Below are 6813 nucleotides of genomic sequence, written 5' to 3'. Positions count from 1 at the left end.
AACGCATTGAAAATTGCATGCTGTCGTGGGAATGGCACGTTCCCTCGTATTATAAAAATTGGGGAAGATTGTGCAAACTCCCCCATGCAAGGAGACTTGCATGTTTTCTTTTTTTTGAAACATAAAAATGGAACAACAAACAATAACATTGACATCTTGTATGATCATGAACATTGAGCTTGACAAAACTCTTAACACTCCTTGTGGTTTTTGGTGAGGTACCCCTCTGAAGCATTATGATCAATAACCAATTTTTGTGGAGGTACACCACTGAACCACGATGATCGGTATCCCGAGCACTCTCAGGTAAAAAAATCTAACGCTTGCATGAAATATCTCTCTCTTCTTTCTCTCTCTCTCTCTCTCTCTCTCTCTCTTAGTTTCCAATATATGATCAGTAACCAATTTTTGTGGAGGTACACCACTGAACCACGATGATCGATATCCCAAGCACTTTCATGTAAAAAAATCTAACGCTTTCATGAAATCTCTCTCTCTTCTTTTTCTACGTCTCTCTCTCAGTTTCCAATATTTTGTTTGATCTCAATTCGATGGAACATAGCTAACGAAGCACTCTAGTTCCCTCTTGAATAAGAGTCCCCCTGCATAACCAATCTACCACACTTGGGAGAGGGGGGGGAGAGAGAGATAACCAATCTACCACACTTGGGAGAGGGGGGGAGAGAGAGAGAGATCTTAATTTAAAGCCAGCGCCATAGCTACAATTTCCAATGAAGCTACCTCGTCGCCCATGTCATCATCAGCAGCAGGGGAACAGCAGCGATGGAAACCACCGCTGATCTTGCTCTTGTCCTCTTGTTGAAGGCTTGTTCCAAACAACGAGATTTGAACAGGGGCAGCAAAGTTCATGCTGAAATTCTCAAAAAGGGTTTGCTTATGAACAATATTTATATCAGCAGCACCTTGGTCAACATGTATGCAAAATGCGGTGCTCTTGCCAAGGCGCAAGGCATGCTTGAGGAGCTCTCTGAAAGGAATGTGGTCTCTTGGAATGCGCTTGTCGCAGGCTATGCCCAACATGGTCATGGTGAGAAAGCAATCGCTTGTTTTGAACAAATGCAAGATGATGGCCTGGCCCCTAATGAGGTCACCTTTGCTTGCATCCTCAAAGCTTGTGGTAGTATACGAGCAGCCCACAGAGGGAAGGAAATACATGCAGAGATCATCAGACAAGGGTTATTAGGAAAGAATATCATCCTTGGCAATGCATTGATTGACTTGTATTCCAAATGCGGTGCACTTGTCAAGGCGCATCAGGTGTTTAATGAGCTTCCTCTGAGGAATGTAGTCTCATGGAACACGTTGATCACAGGCTATTGCGAAAATGGAGATGGCAAGAGGGCCCTTACTTGTTATGAGCTGATGCAAGCCGAAGGTATATCCCCCACTGCAGTGACCTTCCTTTGCCTCCTCAAAGCATGTTGTAGCCTTGGATTGACTGAGAAAGGCTGCAAAATACATGTTGAGATCATTCGCCAGAGGTTGCTTGAAAAAGATATAGAGCTTGGAAATGCATTGGTGGACATGTATGCCAAATGTGGCGCACTTGCAAAGGCCCAAAAAGTGTTTGATGAGCTCCCGGCTCGAGATCAAGTAGCTTGGACTGCACTAATTGCAGGGTATAGCCAACACGGCCAAGGAGAGGAAGCGCTTCGTTGTTTCGATCGAATGAAGCATGAAGGTCTCTCTCCTGATGCTGTAAGTTTCTTGTGTGCTTTGAAAGCATGTGGCAACGCCGGGGCTGCTGAGAAGGGCAGCACAATCCATGCTGAAATTGTCAAAGAAAGGCACCTTGGACACAATAATTTACTTGGGAATGCGCTGGTAGATATGTATGGAAAATGTGGCGTACTTCCACAGGCACAAAGAGTGTTTGATGAGCTTCCAGTTCAAGATAAAATTTCCTGGACTTCGCTCATTGGGGGATATTGCCAACATGGATGTAATGAGGAAGCAGTCAGTTGGTTCATGCGTATGAAACATGAGGGCTGTTCTCCTGACTCTGTTACATTTTCTTGCATCTTAAAAGCTTGTAACACCATGGGAGTAGGGTGATGCAATAATATGTGGGTCTAACTTTGCGGCATCTTAAAAGAATTACATGGGTACAAAAGAGTATTCTGCTTCTGCTCTGTGAGGGTTGCCTGAGCATGATGTCAAGGAAGCAGTCAAAGCATGTTATGTGGAAGGTTGTGGCAGAAGCTCGGTACACCAAGCACTCATGCATGCTATAGTTTAATTCAAACTTTGTTGGAAGGCATAGCAGAAGTTTGAAAGAATTGGAGTTTGAAGCTGAGTTTCAAACTCAACCCAAGGTCCTATTTGTTACGGTATTTTCTTCGCAATGGTCATCAATTCATGACTCATTTTAATGCTCAATGCTGGAATGTGATGAGAATGCTCCTTGCTTGCAAATGCCCTATGTAAATACTCAAATGGCTCTCTTGGATTTGAATCCTACAGAATGCTTCAAAATCGAAGTCGCGTTTGATTTGGCTCAAGGGTAGGAATCAAACTCGTTTCATACTTTCAAACTCATCTGTGTTTGACGATTTGATTGGCGTCTGAAAAACTATCACGCATGCAGGGGGACACAGGACATGGGGACTCGTTTGATTCGGCTCAAGGGTGGGAATCAAACTCGTTCCATACTTTCAAACTCGTCTTTGTTTGACGATTGATTGGCGTTTGAAAAACTATCATGCACGCAGGGGGACACAGAACAGAGAAGAGTCGGACACTACCTTTGAGGAAGCTCACCTCATAGGAGGCATCTATGAGGTTGCTTATCGCATCAAGGATAAAGGAATTGCATGGATTAGCATATATATGCATAAGAATTTAGACATGTGTGGGGAGACACATTGCCCCTGACTCCAACATTTTCTACCATTATAGCAACGGCATGATTTTGTGGTTCTCTGGTAGTGCTAATCAAAATGTAAAAACTTGCCTGGCAGAGCAACTGCAATGCATGCGGTTTCTGTCGCTCACATATTTCGGAACAATTCGACTTTACTTCAGGCATGCAAGAGCTCTCATATCTGTGTACATTCTAAAACTAGTAAACATTCTGAGTTGTGTGCTCTTAAGCTTCTTTTAATTTCTTCTTGTTGTGTGCGTGTTTTCCCAGAAATCCACACCTAATAGTGGTATCCAAGGTGACGAGGAGGTGATCTTGTTGGATTGCCTTATCGAGAATCTCTTGCTCATATTCTTCAATTGGGACGAGCGATAAGCTCTCACAAGTCGACGAATAATTCGGGCAGGCTCATAGAGCGTGGTGCTGTCAGAATTCTACTCTGAGCTCATTTTGGCTTCTACTTCTGTTACTAGCACCGTTGTGGAGGGAAATTTTTCCTTTTGTGCTAAAGTTTGTCAGTGATCATTTCAGCAAGATAGGTGCTACTCAGTTTCTTTTGGGTTGTGCTATGAAGAAGAGATTGATCCTATGCGAGTCACTTTGCATCAGATACAATCAATGGCCTCTAATGCAATCAATGGCCATCGCTGACAACGCTAATATATCCTACAACTTGGCTCTTGAGGATAAGATGGATGGTGCCAGCTACCTACTAATCGCACTCTCTAGTTCTGCTACTTACAACAAAGAAAGAAAGGAAAAGGAAGTGAAGTGAGGTCTAGATTGAAGGGACAGTGAAAATGTAAAAGCATTCTAAAGCAAAAAAATGACAAGAAAGTCAAATGAGGCCTAACAGCCTGTTACAATATAAAAGGAAGGCGTATAGAAGTATGTACACCTTTCTCCTTGTCCTCTAAGGCATGTTTTAGCATGCCAAGAATGTAAAAAGGTTTCAGAAGGATGAAAGAAGGCTATAAAGGTATGTATGCCCTAGAGGAGAAGGGAGAAAGGAGTTATTTTGTGCCTTTGTTGCATGTGCCAATGCTTCATTTTGAGTTTTTGTGGACAAAGTGTGGCAGGAGATCTCGGGACTTTTAATGGATGGGAGAGGGGAAACTTGACAAGAGGGGAAATTGGACGCGTTCGAGGCTTCCCTTGTGTGTGTGTGGGTGTGTGAAGCAAGCTTGTAATTACACACTCAAGACTCTGTTTTAAGGGAAGATATGACTTCAAAGCAGTTGTTTGACATACAATCAGCAGCAAAGAGCATACAATGATATTAAGGGGATTCTTGTTGCTAAGCTTGGATACATAATCTTCAGATAATCAGTGATTGGGGGTATTACAATGCCTTCTGATGCGCGACGGCAAATTTTTCCTAGAAGGAGCTCAACAAACCTTTGTGGTATTCTTACTATGCACAACAAAAGGGCACGGCTCTAAGAGTGTAGATAATTCTGGCCTCTCGTAGTCCAGAGGAAACTAGTGACAAAAGCGTTTGCCCTAGGAGCTTGGGTGCATAGTCCTGGTCGTTCTTCTTGTGCACTTTTTTGGTGTATGAGGGGAGCGGCCGGAAGTGCCCAACCCGACTCCTAAAACAAAACAAAACAAAAACACAACAAAAGCTCTACTTCATTTTCCGATATTTTATTGTGTAATTTTCTTTGAGTGACTGCTGCAAGTTGAATGGCGTGTAGGTGTATCCGAGTGCACCTCCTCTACTTCATTTGGGATGATGGATTGACTTGTTAAATATTATATTTGGGTTGCTCTCGCAATTATCTTGAAGATATCATGCCTTGCTCCCCATGAGAGATGCATACTGCTTTTGAAGCTCCATGGAGCATACGAAGAAGCTTAAGGCTTGCCCTAATTACCTGCTACATAATCCGTTTAAGCTTGTGCCTGTCCTCATCCCCCATTTCTGCCAATTCCTCGTTGTGTTGTCGCATTATGTGCTCCAGCACTTGAGACTGGCACAATGTCCCTAACTAGAAGTTGATCAAACATGCCCTGGCTTGTGCAAGACAACTACGTTTGTCATACATGTCCACCACAGCATTGCCAAGATAAAGGATCATTGACCAGCAAACCTATTGAGACCACCACTTTGTGTATCTTAGAGTGTCGCTTCACATCTTTAAGTTCAGAGCATGCCTTTAAGACGTTACCTTCAAATTTAGGATTCAACAAGGCAATCCACTGCTATGAACTCTCAAGCAAGAAACAAATTTTCAACATCATGATGGAACTGCTTTTTTATTCGGCCTCACAAAATCATGCATGCACAAATCTTAGGGTTGTGAGTCCTTATTGTTTTATGTAGAATGAATGGCCAATGTTAGTTCCTGGTTAGTGTCTGGACGTCCAACACTTAGGCACGGCACATTGGGCTTTACCACCCCAATAACCTTCCATTTAAAGGACAATATGCCTTTAAGCTGGGGTGACAATGTGTATATACATACAATACAAGTAGATAATGACCATGATCATCTACCAATGCTCATGAGTGCCCAACAATGTGCAAACCGCTCCGAAGGTAAGCCCTTTGGTAGAAGATCAGTAGGATTCTCACTGGTGCGAATCTTGGCACGCTGCAATTGCTTGTCCTGAAGCACCTCACGAATGAAGTGATATTTAAGATCCACATGCTACGTCTTTGCATGAAGCACTAGGTTCTTTGCCAATTGTACAGCACTTTGGCTATCACAATGTAACACATGCCTCTCAACTCTCATTCCCAAGTCTCCTACTAGTCGACCAAGCCATATAGCTTCCTTGCAAGCTTCTGAAGCTGCTACATATTCAGATTTTGTAGTAGACAAGGTAATACAATCTTGCAAACGTGATCACCATGAAACTGCACCTCCAGTGAATTCAAAGAGATAACCTGAAGTGGACCTTCTCTTGTCCAAGCCTCCTGTATAATCTGCATCCGTGTAACCTTACATATGCTTCCTTTCTTCCAAAGAAAATGTACGTCTTTTGTACCATTTAAATAGCGCATGACCCCTTTCACTGCCTCCCAATGTTTCTTGTCTAGGTTTGACATGTATCTGCTAACTACTCCCACTACAAAAGCAATCTCACGACATGTAGCAATCATGGCATACATCAAACTCCCAACTTTAGATGAATAAGACACTTGGGCTATTCCATTGCATTTCCTCATCGAATTTAGGGCAATCATTTTTATAAAGTTATACATATGGGAGTACTCAATGCCTTCCCCCTCTCCATATTGAAATGCTTGAGTACTTTATCAATGTACTCACGTTGAGACAGAAAGACCAGTTTCTTGGATTGAAATCTCATCTCTATATTTTTTGGTAATTAACATATCATCCACATAAAGGACCAAAATGAACAAACTACCATCATTAACTTGCTTAGTGTAGAGGTAGTGGTCCATTTTGCTACATTTGTAGCATTGAGAGAGCATGAACGAGTCCCTTGATGATTGTTTTAGACCATAAAGGGTCTTTTCTAACTATTGACAAACCAAGTTTTCATTGCCCTTGTCAACAAAACCTTCTGGTTGCTGCATATAAACTTTTTCTTGAAGATCACCATACAAGAACATTGTCGTGACATCCATCTAGTCAAGTTCCATGTCCTCTTTGCAACCAACAAAGTACACACACAGAGTAGTCATCTTGACAACCGGAGAAAAGATCTCATCAAATTCAATTCCCTATTGTTGCTTAAATCTTTTAGCAACAAGTTGTGCCTTGTACTTGGGTTTATTATCATGAGGTGTAATTTTTTACTTGTATACCCATTTGCATGTTAATGCCTTTTTACCTTTAAGCAACCAAACCAACTTCAAAGTTTGATTCTTATGCAGTAAGTCCATTTCTGATTGTATAACTTTCTCCTACTTTGCCTTGTCATCTATTGAGATGGCTTCCTTATAGCAAGAGGTC

At 42.2% G+C, this 6813-nt stretch overlaps 1 pseudogene across 1 annotated transcript; it reads left to right on the top strand.

Annotated features, from left to right (window-relative positions):
• The first annotated feature begins 633 nt into the window (after window positions 1-633).
• On the top strand, window positions 634-4525 carry LOC147423376 (pentatricopeptide repeat-containing protein At4g18520, chloroplastic pseudogene; annotated as a pseudogene). Its single transcript, XR_015186644.1, has 2 exons — window positions 634-2524; window positions 2609-4525. The product of XR_015186644.1 is annotated as a pentatricopeptide repeat-containing protein At4g18520, chloroplastic pseudogene (transcript).
• The last annotated feature ends 2288 nt before the right edge of the window (window positions 4526-6813 follow it).

This window comes from Adiantum capillus-veneris, chromosome 26 (genome assembly GCF_014529385.1).
Source record: "Adiantum capillus-veneris isolate H3 chromosome 26, ASM1452938v2, whole genome shotgun sequence".
Classification (NCBI taxonomy): Eukaryota; Viridiplantae; Streptophyta; class Polypodiopsida; order Polypodiales; family Pteridaceae; genus Adiantum; species Adiantum capillus-veneris.
This window is presented reverse-complemented; position numbering and strand designations above follow the sequence as displayed.